The 13,707-nt window shown below is 42.3% G+C and overlaps 1 protein-coding gene across 1 annotated transcript in view; it reads left to right on the forward strand.

Moving 5' to 3' along the window:
* The first annotated feature begins 2,178 nt into the window (after positions 1-2,178).
* CTNNA1 (catenin alpha 1) overlaps positions 2,179-13,707 on the forward strand; it is a 178,948-nt gene continuing 167,419 nt past the window's right edge. Inside the window, exon 1 of the mRNA XM_067731886.1 lies at positions 2,179-2,321. The gene's annotated coding sequence lies outside the window, so the exon portion shown is untranslated. The remainder of the gene's footprint in view (positions 2,322-13,707) is intronic.

Genomic DNA, 13,707 nt, shown 5'->3' on the forward strand with positions numbered 1-13,707 from the left:
TTGACCTTCTTTTTTTATAGTTTACCTGTTTTAATACCTGTCTCTTCCATTATATTTTAAATTTTGTGAGAACAGGGATCTCAGTTTTATTATCTCAATTTTAAAGTCAGTTTTATTCACTACTGCTTCTCCAGCACATAGGACATAGTGAATGCTCAAGTTGCCCCTAGTAAGTTTTTCATGCTTTCTCAGGGGTCAGGAACTGACTCCCCATAACTTACAGGGCACACTGCAAGTCTCTCATATTCTTCTTCTGTCACCCAATCCTTCTTTTTCTCAAACAAATACACTCTTTCATCTTTAGGGCCTCAGTCCGTTTGGGCTGCTATAACAAAATACCACAGAATGAGTAGCTTATAAATGTCAGAAATTTATTTCTCACAGTTCTAGAGGCTGGAAAGTCCAAGATCAAGGCACCAGCATGATCATGTTCTAGTGAGAGGTCTCTTCCTGGTTCATAGAGCCTTCTTGCTCTGTCCTCACATGGCAGAAGGGGCAAGGGATACCTCTGGGGCCTCCTCTTTAAGGGCACAGATCCCATTCATGGGGGCTCTGCCCTCATGACCTAATCACCTCCCAAAGGCCCCATCTCCTAATACCATCACCTAGGGCATTAGGTTTTCAACATATAAATTTTGGGGGACACAAACATTCAGTCTATAGCAGGGCCCCACGCTTAGAAAGGTCCCATGCTTGGTTTAATGCTCCAATGTTGCTCTCTTGAAATTGTTAGTAATTTTTGAACACGGGGCCTTGCAAACTAAGTAAATGCTACTTGAGTGAAGTGATGAATATACTAAGTTATGGAGCATAATCCTTTAACTCTGTCTCTTGTTAGTTCAAATATTTATTGACTGAATATTATGTTCTAAGGTAGCTAAGTGTAGTGGGGGGAAGCCATAGCCACCCCAGGCAGGGGATACCATAGGAGCAAAGGCTCTGAAGCTAGAAACAGAATGGGGTGTGGTTGAAAGAGAATGGCCTCATTAAGGTATGTCTTTTGAAGGTTATTCTCTCCCTTCATGGTCCTATTTCCTTTTGTCAGCAACTCTTAACTAGCACAAATCCATAGTGCTTTGAATTACAGTGGGCACGTTCACCCATAGACATTAACTGGGCGCTGCCTAGGGGATAAGCCTTGTGCTGGGTGCTGTAGGGGATATAGCTCCTGTCTTGCAGGAGTTTGCATTTCCTGGGAAAGGGAGATATAAGTAGTAAAGGGTAAACATGTTGAAGGCAAGTCTCCCTAGCACCCTGTTCAGTACTCAGCACCAAACAAGCAGTGGATACTGTCTTGCATTATTTTAGATTTATAGATCAATACTGAAATCAACCTCGTTCATCATCCCATGATGAAGATAAAATGTCATTAGGGTTTTCTATACCAGGATGATAGTGAATATGTATCTGGTTTGTTTTTTGTTTTGTAGTTTTTTGGGGGAACATTCATCAGGAAGATAAGGAAGAGTGGGAATAAAATTCCGTAAATGGCCAGAAGGATAGGAATAGACGCTAGGTTCTTCAAATTTGTGTGTATGTATGTGTGTGTGTGTGTGTGTGTGTGTGGGGGGGGGCAATCTCAGGAGGGGACACTGATGTGAGAAGCCTCTTGTCCTCCATCAGGAGAGCTCTCGGTTTCCCCATCTGTCAAGTGACAGATGAGTTAGGTGACTTCTAGAAGGGCTTCCATCGCACATTATGAGTTCCCTAGAGTCGGATTCTACTTCCACTTCGCCTCAAGCTGTGAGGCCTCAGTTTCTCCTTCTGTAAAACCAGTGGGTGGACCTAGAGCACTTTTCCGGAAGCCTGTTACTCCGAGCACCTGTGGCACTCTTCAGCGCCTCACCCGGTCCCTGGGGCACCAGCGGGGGGTGGGGCTTGAGCAGGCCGCGCCCGGAGACTCACCTGTGCGCGGAGCGGTGACTCACCTGCCCTCCCCCGCTCGCGGGCTGTTCCAGGAGTCAGCGCTCCTCCTTCCTCTAGGAGGGGGGGGGGGTCACTCCCATCCCTAGATCACTAGGGGCCTGGAATTAAGTAACTCAGGGGTGAGGGGCGGAGAGCAAGAGGTCCTGTTGGGGGTCCAGGCCTGGCACCGCCAGGCTCTTTGGTCGAGGGCTCTCTCCAAATCGAGGACCGGGAAAGCTGGGCTGCAGCGGGAGGCGCCGGGAAGAGCGCGCCGGAGGGAGGTGCTGGGAAGGGCGGGCGGGGCCGGGGGCGCCGGGCGGCCCATTTCCTCCTCGGAGCCGGACAGGCGGAGACAAAGCGGCGGCAGTCGGCTTCGGGCTTCGGGAATCTTCCTGCACTCGCCGAGCTCGCCGCAGGTAATTGTCTTCGTGCGGGTGCGGGCTCCCCAGCCGGGCCGAGGGGCTTCTCGGGTGGGCGGGCCGGGCGCGGTCACCTCCACAACCCCGCCCGGAATCGGGCTCCGGACGGGCGCTGGTGCGGCCTCCGGCCCTCTTCTCCGGCGGCGCCCCGGGCCTGGGCCCTGGCCGGGCGGGGCCGGCGTTTCCTGGCGCTCGGGAAGTTGAGGGGCCGCGGCGGCTGGAGCAGAGCGAGCCGCCGGCCCCGCGCCGCCGCGGCGCTTCCTCACTTGAAAGTTTCTCCCGGTTTCTAAACTTTGTTCAAGTGGGCTTGGTGCGCGCGCCAGGCCCGCGCTGGGCCCCCTCGGCTGCCTTCCTTGTAGGGAAGAGTCGGCGCGTTGTTCCAGGTGCGGGCGGGTCCTGGAGTTGAGTTTTCCATTGAAGTACGTGTGGTTTGTGGTTTCTGTGGTCGCACCCCCGCCCCCGCCACCGAAACTTCCTGGTCGGGTGGACAGGACATTTGCTGGGCCCGCAGCCCCGCATTCCCGGCCCGAGCGTATGTGAAAGTTTTTAGTGGCCCTTTTCTCTGACACAGTCTGGCTGGGAAGGGCAGCCACGCCCGTGTGGACTTCTGGCGTGCACCGTGTTAACCTTTGTTGTGAAATTACTCAGACTTCTTGTGCTGGTTAATTGGACGCACTTAACACTGATTAGTACTAGTTTTCACGAATGTCCTTGGAACGTTTTTGTTGTTGACTTTTAAAGGAGTGTGCGTGTGCGAAGCGCTTGTTGGAAAAAATGTTGACTGAATGCCTAACCTTGGCTTGGCAGGAATGGCTTCCCAATAATGCAGGCGGCAGTTGGCTCAGATCCAGGACTGACAACCTCTTATGTACTCGCGCGTCTATGTAACATTTTTTTGGTGTGTTTGTTTTGTACAAAACTTAGGATAATTTAGAAAAGAGTAAGATATGTTAAGTCTCCAACTAAATTAAGGGCATTTCATGTTTATGATGAAGGAAATGATTACACCACTGTATTGTTGCAACAGGAAAGGCATTTCGATGAGAGGATATTTTGTGTAGCAGTGATTCTTAAAGACTGTACAGCTGTATGTTACTTCGGGAAAGTATGAATTTATAAATCAAATTAAGATGTGTTATTTTATTTTACAAGAGGGAGGGGTTGAGAAATTATCCATAGCCTCTGCGCAGTTATTTACCCTTTTTGACTTTTACCAAGTTAAAAAATAATTTATCCACTTTCTTAAGGGACCACAGTTGATTAAGAAATGGTCTCTGCCCCCAAGAGCTCACAGTTGTAATAAGGAGGAGAGACACACACCCCAGGTGTAGTACGAGGCTGATGGCGTTCAGTACCATAACACTACTGTTGAGAAACTTGTGCATGGGTCAGTCTTACATAATAATAATGATAAAAACTGGTGGAGATGTGGAGTGGGGGCTAATGCTTCCAGGAGGGGATGGCATTTGAACTGGATGAAACAGGAGTAGGGTTTGGTTGGGAGGAAGCATAAAAGGGCGAAGGAGTTTGTGGAATTGTGATGTAAATCTCTCCTGGTTTTCCTTATAGTTTTGGCTCTTGTTTCTCAGTCTTTTTGTTGTTCAGTACACTCATATCCAGGATTCTGTCCAGCATATCTCAGTGTTTCACACCATTGATGTGGTATCACCCTCCTTCCATCAGTAACATTCCTATGGTGACTTAAGAGATCAGGGGTGCCCTCTCCCTCCAAGTTGAGAAGCAGTTCTCTGTGCAGTCTCCCTGCCATCAAACTTATGCTAAAGTCCGATACTTGTGCTAAAGTGGAAGTTCTATTTTGAGTACAGATGTTTCACCTCATCCACATGGTCACTTGTGCACTGGAGAGCTGCTTGGGTGCCCCCAGGGGCATCTCAAACTCAAGAGGACCGGGCTTCCCTGGTGGCGCAATGGTTAAGAATCCACCTGCCAGTGCAGGGGACACGGGTTTTGAGCCCTGATCCGGGAAGATCCCACATGCTGCGGAGCTGCTAAGCCCGTGCGCCGCAACTACTGAGCCCACGTGCCACAACTACTGAAGGCTGTGTGCCTAGAGCCTGTGCTCCGCAACAAGAGAAGCCACTGCAATGAGAAGCCGGCACACCGCAATGAGCCGCAATTAGAGAAAGCTCACACGCAGCAAGGAAGACCCAACGCAGACAAAAAGAAAACAAAAACAAAACCAAAAAAACTCAAGAGGACCAAAATGAGAAACCTTTTTCTTCTTTAGACCTAAACCAGATGTAGAGATAGGCAGTAACTGGCAGAGTCCTGGGATTTCTTTGAGAAAGTAGCAGTAGTGTGAGACGTGACAGACAGACCTGGTTGTTGGGGGTAGTGGTTTGCGTGCTGATGAAGATCTAGACAGAGGGAACAGGATATTCTGCTTGTGTAAATAAGGGTCATGAGACAGGAGAGAACAACATGTGTTTAGAGACCTAAGAGAAGACTTGTGTAGCTTGAATACTTTTAGGATGGGGAGAAGGCCTTAACGTGAGGTTGCCAGGAAACTCCAGGTCACATGTTTGGATTTTCTTCTAAGAGCTGTAAGAAGCCATTGTAAGAAGTTCCATGATCTGATTTCCTTTTTAAGAAGATTGCTCCTGCTAGTGCTTGCAAGGCTTGTATATGTGTACAAGTGGAAGGTAGGGAGTTGAGCTAGGAAGATGGTGGGAGTGAAGGTGGTGGGATAAAGGGAGCTGTATTTTGGAGAAATGAGATAGGCCTTACATATAAATTGGATGTAGGGGCCTAGGATTATCTGTTACTGTTGTTTTGTTGTTTGCTCAGTCACGCACCTTGTTCTCCCCCACTCTCCCAATTTGTATTCCATCACTTTTATAATGAGCTCTTTGTCCTATCACAAGACTCAAGCTAACACTTTCCTTTCTGGTAGCAAACTTCTTCCCACTAGCTGGTATACTCCACTGTACTGTACCTTGTTATTGATATCCCTGTTTGCCTTTGCCTCTAGAAAGTGAGCCTTAGCCTTCGGCATGGTACCTGGCCTGGAGATTAAAGAAAAAAATTAGGTGCACGTTGAATGAAGGAGGAAGGAGTCTTTTCTGTCTGGAGTCTGGCTTGTGGTTGGAACTATGACAGATGAGGCAACAGTCAGATTATGGAGGGCCTTGATGACCAAGTTGCTGTTATGGGCAAATTGAGAACCATCCTCATTCCATTCTTATTCCTTTCCACCCAGATCTAATCAGATGAAATCCTTTACATCTGATCTTCCTCTTACATAAATTCCTGTTTTCCCTTCTCCCTGCTTCCACTCTAGTTTAGATCATCTTCTTATTTTTGAACTATCAAAACTACTTGTAGTTCTCTGGATAAATTGTTCTATTGTTTGCTTTGGTGCCTTTTTCATATTTTTTCCTTTGCCTGGAGCACTGTTTTTCTCATCCATCTGACAAACTTGTTTATTCTTTAGAAATCACCTTAGATGTTAGTGCCTCTGGGTTCTCTGTTGGATCTCAGTGCTTCTTGGGTACCTTGTACATATTCTGTGGTTGCATCTTTCATGTCATTTGGTAAATATTTTTATGGATTACTTCCTCTCAGCTGGGGGTTTCTTAGAAGTTGGGTCTTAGCCTTTATTTTTAATAAAACTTTAAAAAATTAAAGTATAACATACATGTAGAAAAGTATTCAAATTATAGCAGTACCTGTCTAATGAATTATTTGAGTGAACACCACCCATAGACACCATCCAGATCAAGAAACAGAAAATTACCAGTACTCCAGAAATCTCTTTGCAGTCACTACCCACCCCTCCTCTCCCTTCAGTTTTTATAATCTGAGAATTTGGAACACTGTTGTTGCTCTGTAAGTGTTTGCTGAAGTTAGTTGAATTTCTTACTATCTTCCCCTCCACCATTCAGTCTTTTACACATAAGCAGTACTCATTCTTCTTTTGGGAAATGTACTGCTGTCTTTTTGCACTAGTCAGAATCTTAGATGGGCATTTAGCACCTTCTGAGTCCTGGCCCCAACTTATTTTTCAGCCTTATTTTCTATTGTGAATTGTTGCTACATGTCTCTGCATCTGCCAGGCATTTGTTGTGGAATACTCCATCCTTCTCTGACACGAATGCTATCCATCCGAAGGCTGATTGATAACGGTTTTTCTATTCAGACATTGATCATCGTTGCTGAAAGTGATCTTTAACTTACCTGAAATTCTAAAATTTGCACCTGATTATGACATTCTCATTAGTTTTTAAAATAAAATATACATAACAAAACTTACCATTTAAATTATCTTTATGTGTACACTTCAGTGGCATTAAGTACATTCACAATGTTGTGTAACCACTACCGCTGTCCATATCCAGAAAAATTTTTCATTGTCCTAAACTGAAACTCCATGTCCATTAAACAATAACTCTCCATTTCCTCTCCCCCCAACCCGAGGGCAACCACCATTGTACTTTCTGTCACTTTGAATTATTAACTTAACTATGTTAAGTACCTGGCTTATTTTACTTAGCATAATACCTTCAGGGTTCACCCATGTTGTAGCATGTGTCAGAATTTCCTTCCTTTTTAAGGTTGAGTAACATTCCATTATCCATTCATCTATTGATGAACACTTGGGTTGCCTCGATATTTTGGCCATTGTGGATAATGCTGCTGTGAACATCGGTGTGCAACTACGTGTTTGTGTCACTGCTTTCAGCTCTTTTGGGTATATACCCAGAAGTGGAATTTCTAGGTCAGTTGGTATGGTAATTCTACGCTTAAATTTTTGAGGAACTGCCATACTGTTTTCCACAGTAGCTATGTTACTTTACATTCCTAACAGCAATGTGTAAGTGTTCCATGTTCTTCACATTTTCACCAACGCTTGTTATTTTCTGTTTTTTAATTAAAAAAAAATTTATTTACTTTTTAATAATAGTCATCCTGATGGATGTGAGTTGATGTTTCATTGTGGTTTTGATTTGCATTTCTCTAATGTTTAGTGTTGTTGAGCATTTTTCATGTGATTATTGGCTGTTTGTATATTTTCTTTGAAGAAATCTCTGTTCACGTCCTTTGGCCATTTTAATTGTTTGGGGTTTTTTTGTTGTTGAGTTATAGAGTTCTTTGTATATTCTGGCTGTTAATCACTTACTAGGTGGAGGACTTGCAATATTTTCTCTCAGTTTTACCCTGTTGATATGTCCTTTGATGTTAAAAAGCTTTAAATTTTGATCAAGTCCCGTTTATTTGTTTTTTCTTTTGTTGCTAATGCTTTTGGTATCTTCTAAGAAGTCATTGCCAAATCCAGTGTCATAGAGCTTTTCCCTGTGTGTCTCTCCCTACCCCCGCCCCAGCTGAGCTGTCTACTTTGAGGGCAGGAAGTAAAGTTTTTATTGTAGTTAACTTCTGGAAAGAATTTTTTTTAAATGTAGTTCTTAAAATGTCATAGCAAACAATAATTGTATGGTAGGGGGTTTCCTGCTATTGCTAATTTGTCATTGATTATGTGTCTATTATCTGATGATTTATGATGTTAACCTGCTTTTAGGGGTTTTTAATCTTATGAGTCTCAGTTGGAGAGTTTGAACTTTGTCATCTATGTAATGACTAAGGTGACTTATAAAGGATATTTATTTTAATGTCTAACATGATAGAATGCTAATTTATTCTTTTAGTTATGGACTGCTGGACAGGACATATATCTGGTTCATATTAAGTTGTCTTATCAGTAAAACCAGTGCACTAGTTCAGTTATTTACATAGCACTGAGTTGCTGATTTACCTTTGTAAAGACTCTTGTGGACCATAAATTCTTTTGTTACATGCTGAGCTCCTTCAAGGCAATTACATTCTTTTGTATCTTTTAGTCTTTTGTGATACCTGACTCATATCTAATATGAGGAGATATGCTATATATAGGATTGTGCCAGATTGATATGGGGGTGGAGGCAGCATGGCTTTACATCCAGTTTATTTAAGTTTTTTAAAAAAATAAAACCACTGAGACTTCCCTGGCGGTCTAGTGGTTAAGACTCCGCACTTCCAATGCAGGGGGCGAGAGTTTGATCCCTGACGAGGGAATAAGATCCCATGTGCTGCGCGGCATGGCTGAAAGATTAAAAACAATAACAAAAAAAGTCAACAACTTTATAAAAAAAATTCATATTTATATCACCTAGAGATAAACACTGTTAACATTTTGGTGTACATCCTGTGGTATTTTTTTCTAGGTATGTGTATTGACTGTATAACTTTTATAAAAACTAGATTTTACTTTATTTGCTCTTTTGTAATCTGCCGTCCATTTATCATACTTGAACATTTCCCCATTAATAGCATTAAGATTAACCTTTATGTACCACTAAGAAAATAAACACTGCCAAATAAACTAGGAAATGCCATCAATTGTAAGACACATCCAAATTTTAGAGACTTGAAGATGTGAAATATGTATGCTTTAGAATTGATGAAATATGGTTAATCTCACAGTGTTAACATAGCATATTAATGATCCCCTACTGTTCCAATATAGCTTCTTTAATCAGTCCTCTGTTGGACATTTCATTTGCTTCCAGAGCTGCTTTAATTTGTAGCTGAATCTTTTGCCTGTCCTTACTTCTTAAGGGAAATTTCTTAGAAGTGGAATTCCTGGGGGAAAAGATTTGCTACTCTTAAAATAATGTTTTTAAATTGGGGTTAAATATATATAACATAAAATTGACCATTTTCACTATTTTTAAGCATTAAGTGCATTTACGATGTTGTGCAACCATCATCACCATCCATTTTATTTTATTTTATTTTTTTATTTTTATTTTTTTCATCACCATCCATTTTAGAACTTTTCCATCATTCTAAACAGGAACTCTACTCATTTAACAGTAACTCCCCATCCTGCCCTCTCCCCAGCCCCTGGTAACCTCTTATCTACTTTTTTTCTTTATGAATTTGCCTAGTCTAGGTACCTCATATAAGTGGAATCATATATTTGTCCTATTGTGTCTGGCTTATTTCATGTAACCTTTGAGGTTCATCTGTGTTGTAGCATGTGTCAGAATTTTCTTCCCTTCCTTTTTTTTCTTAAGTTAAAAAATTGTAAAGTACACATAACATAAAATTTACCAACATAACCATTTTTAAATGTATAGTTCAGTGGTATTAAGTACATTCATATTGTGCAGTCATCACCACCATTTATCTCCAGAAGTCTTTTAATGTTGTAAAATTAAAACTATACCCATTAAACTTCAAGTCCCCATTACCCCCTTACCCCAGCTCCTGGCAACCACCTTTCTTTCTGTCTCTTTGACTACTCTAGGTAACTGGTATAAGTGGAATCTTAATCTTTTTGTGACTAGCTTATGTTACTTAGCATAATGTCCTCAGGGTCCATCCATGTTGTAGCATATATCAGAATTTCCTTCCCTTTTTAAGGCTGAATAATATTTTATATATATCCCATTTTGCTTATCCATTCATTTGCTAATAAGCATTTGGATAGTTCTGCTGTGAATAGTACTGCTATGAACATGGGTATACAAATATCTCTTTGAGACACTGTTTTTAGTTCTTTTGGATATATACCCAGAAATGGGATTGCGGGATTATATGGTAAGTTTATGTTTAACTTTTTGAGAAACTGCCATACTGTTTTCCACAGTGGCTGTACCATTTTGCATTCCAACCAGCAGGGCACAAGGGTTCTGATTTCTCCACATCCTTACCAACACTTGTTATTTTCTTTTTTTTTCTTTTTTTTTTTTGATAGTAGCCATCTTTTTTTTTTTTTTGCGGTACGCGGGCCTCTCACTGCTGAGGCCTCTCCTGTTGCGGAGCACAGGCTCCGGACGTGCAGGCTCAGCGGCCATGGCTCACGGGCCCAACCACTCCGCGGCATGTGGGATCCTCCCGGACCGGGGCACGAACCCGTGTCCCCTGCATCGGCAGGTGGACTCTCAACCACTGCGCCACCAGGGAAGCCCCGATAGTAGCCATCTTAATGAATGTGAGATGGTATCTCATTATAGTTTTGATGTGCATTCCCCAAATGATTAGTGATATTGAGTATCTTTTCATGGGTTTATTGGCCATTTGTATATCTCTGGAGAAATGTCTATTCAAGTGTTTTGCACATCATTGAGTTGTTTTTTTTTTGGTTGAGTTTTAGTTTTCTATATATTCTGGATACTAATCTCTTTTCACATATATGTTTTGCAGTTATTTTCTTCTGTTGTCTGGATTGCCTTTTCACTCTGTTCATAATGTCCTTTGGTACACACAGGTTTTTATTTTGAGGAAGTTTATCTCTTTTTTTCTTTTGTTACCTGTGCGTTTGGTGTCATATCCAAGAAATCATTACTAAGCCCAATGTCATGAAACTTTTGCCCTGTGATTTTTAAAAAATTTATTTATTTATTTTTGGCTGCTTTGGGTCTTCGTTGCTGCACGTGGGCTTCCTCTAGTTGTGGCGAGTGGGGGCTACTCTTCGTTGTGTGTGGGCTTCTCATTGCGGTGGCTTCTCTTGTTGCGGAGAACCGGCTCTAGGCAAGTGGGCTTCGGTAGTTGTGACACGCGGACTCAGTAGTTGTGGCTTGCGGGCTCTAGAGCACAGGCTCAGTAGTTGTGGCACACAGGTTTAGTTGCTCTGCAGCATGTGGGATCTTCCTGGACCAGGGATCGAACCCGTGTCCCCTGCATTGGCAGGTGGATTCTTAACCACTGTGCCACCAGGGGAGTCCCCCTGTGATTTTTTTTTTTCTAAGAGTTTTATAGTTTTAGCTCTTACATTTAGATGTTTGATCCATTTTGAGTTAATTATTATATATGATATTAGGTAAGAGTCCATGTTCATTGTTTTACATGTGGATATCTAGTTTTCTCAGCCCCACTTATTGAAAAGACTGTCCTTTCTTCATTGAGTGGTTTTGACACCTTGTCGAAAATCATTTGACCATGAGAGGGTTTGTTTCTGGGTTCTCTATTTTGTTCTATTGATCTCTGTGTCTGTCTTTATGCCAGTACCACACTGTTTTGTTTTTTTTTTTCACACTGTTTTGATTACTGTAGCTTTGCAGTAATTTGATGCCAAATTTGCTCTTGAAGTGAATAATCTTTTGTACAGTTAGGGTCTATGGTTTAGTTGTATGTGTGTGCTGTTGTGAAAATAAAATAAATTCTTTAAACTGTTCTCTCTCTTTATTATGGAGGTGATTGCACAATTGAGTTTGTCACAAGTCATAGGATAGTATACTAGAGTGAATTTTACTGCATATAAAAAGTGAAAAAATAAGCAGGTAAAAACAAATTCATTCAAAAAATATGTATTTTGCAAGTTTGACCTTCTGTATAGAGATAAACAAATAGTGAAAAACATGAAATCAATTATCCTTTCTGCTTTCCCAGCCCAAATCATTTTTTCCTCTTGAGGGACTGAAGCCACACACTTAGAAGTCTTAAAGGAATTTTGGTTATACCTTATGTGTTGGAGGATTTGTCTTATTAGTACCTTCTGTTTTCTCTTAAGAAAAAAAGTTACATCAGGCATTGTAGAGAGTCTCACAGAGCAACAGTTCCTATATATATTCTGGATACTAATCTCTCACCTAGGCCGGACAGTGGCACCTGTCCGGCCTAGGTGCCACTGTGCTTGCTCCCAGACATTGAGGGTGGTATTTGTTGCTTGTGCAGTGTGGTGGTCAGCTCAGCCCCCCATGTTGTGGGCCTGGGCTGAATGGGCCGAACTGTGTAGGGAGGTGAACAGTCTGGCTTTACTTGCCCTGTCTCATGCTGTTTTGTTCACTTGCAAGAGCACTATACTAAATTTATCCATTATTGAAAGTTCAGAGTGTGCAGAAATAACTGTGCTTCAAAATAAAACTTCAGCATTGCCCTTTCTCTGTTGGAGCCTCTAAATGTTCATTATTTTCCCCCTTATTTTTTTTTTTATAACTATCAAACTTTCTCTGTGTGCAAGCATACCCCCAACTCCATTTCTAATGGAGCTTGAAATTACCATGCATTTCTATTTACTTGTTGATGGGCTGTCATCTATCAGACCCCCTTTTGATTGGGATTTAATTTGTGCTTTTTCACTGGCTGCAAGTTTGGAGCAATGCATATAAGGTAAATACAGTTTGCAAGGCAACTTTGAGTGTCATTCTAAATATTTGTAACAAAGATTTGGAGCAAGTATTGTATGAGTAGTGTGATTAGATTTTTAAAATTTCTTGTCATCTGTTTAGTAGTCCCATTGTAGTAAAAGATGAGAGGGGGGCTTCCCTGGTGGCGCAGTGGTTGAGAGTCCGCCTGCCAATGCAGGGGACACGGGTTCGTGCCCCGATCCCGGAAGATCCCACATGCCGCGGAGCGGCTGGGCCCGTGAGCCATGGCCGCTGAGCCTGCGCGTCCGGAGCCTGTGCTCCGCAACGGGAGAGGCCACAACAGTGAGAGACCCGCGTACAGCAAAAAAAAAAAAAAAAAAAAAAAGAAGAGAGGGAATTTTATTGTGGAAGTTGTAATTTTCATCTGTAAGAATTTTTTTTTTGCATTTTTAAAATATTCTTTTCCATTATGGTTTATCACAGGATATTGAATATATTTCCCTGTGCTATACCTTAGGACCTTGTTGTTTATCCATTCTAGATGTAATAGTTTGCATCTACGAACCCCAGACTCCCAGTCCATCCCTCTCCCTCCTCACCTTCCCCTGGGCAACCACAAGTTTGTTCTCTATGTCTGTGATTCTGTTTCTGTTTTGTAGGTAGGTTCATTCGTGCCATATTTTAGATTCCACACATAAGTGATATCATATGGTATTTGTCTTTCTCTTTCTGACTTACTTCACTTAGTATCATTATCTCTAGGTCCATCCATGTTGCTGCAAATGGCATTATTTCATTCTTTTTTGTGGCTGAGTAGTATGCCATTGTATATGTGTATCACATTTTATTTTTTTTTTTTTTGAGGGGGACAAAACTGCAAAACTTTACTGAGAGAATTTTGACAGTCACATTTCCAACACAAGAACGGCCTGCAGGGGCTTCCCTGGTGGCGCAGTGGTTGAGAGTCCGCCTGCCGATGCAGGGGACACGGGTTCATGCCCCAGTCCGGGAGGATCCCACATGCCACGGAGTGGCTGGGCCCGTGAGCCATGGCCGCTGAGCCTGTGTGTCCGGAGCCTGTGCTCTGTGACGGGAGAGGCCACAATGGTGAGAGGCCCACGTACTGGGAAAAAAAAAAAAAAAAAGAACGGCCTGCATGGTTACAGTTTGCCTTCATTTAAACCTGTGATTGCCCTTCACCTGTAAGATAACATAACATTTGGGAATATTAGTTAGAACTTTATTTAGATGACACTAAAAGAATACAGAGGACACTACAGTCTTAGTTTTATAAA

The sequence above is a fragment of the Pseudorca crassidens genome, chromosome 3 (genome assembly GCF_039906515.1).
Source record: "Pseudorca crassidens isolate mPseCra1 chromosome 3, mPseCra1.hap1, whole genome shotgun sequence".
NCBI classification, from domain to species: Eukaryota; Metazoa; Chordata; class Mammalia; order Artiodactyla; family Delphinidae; genus Pseudorca; species Pseudorca crassidens.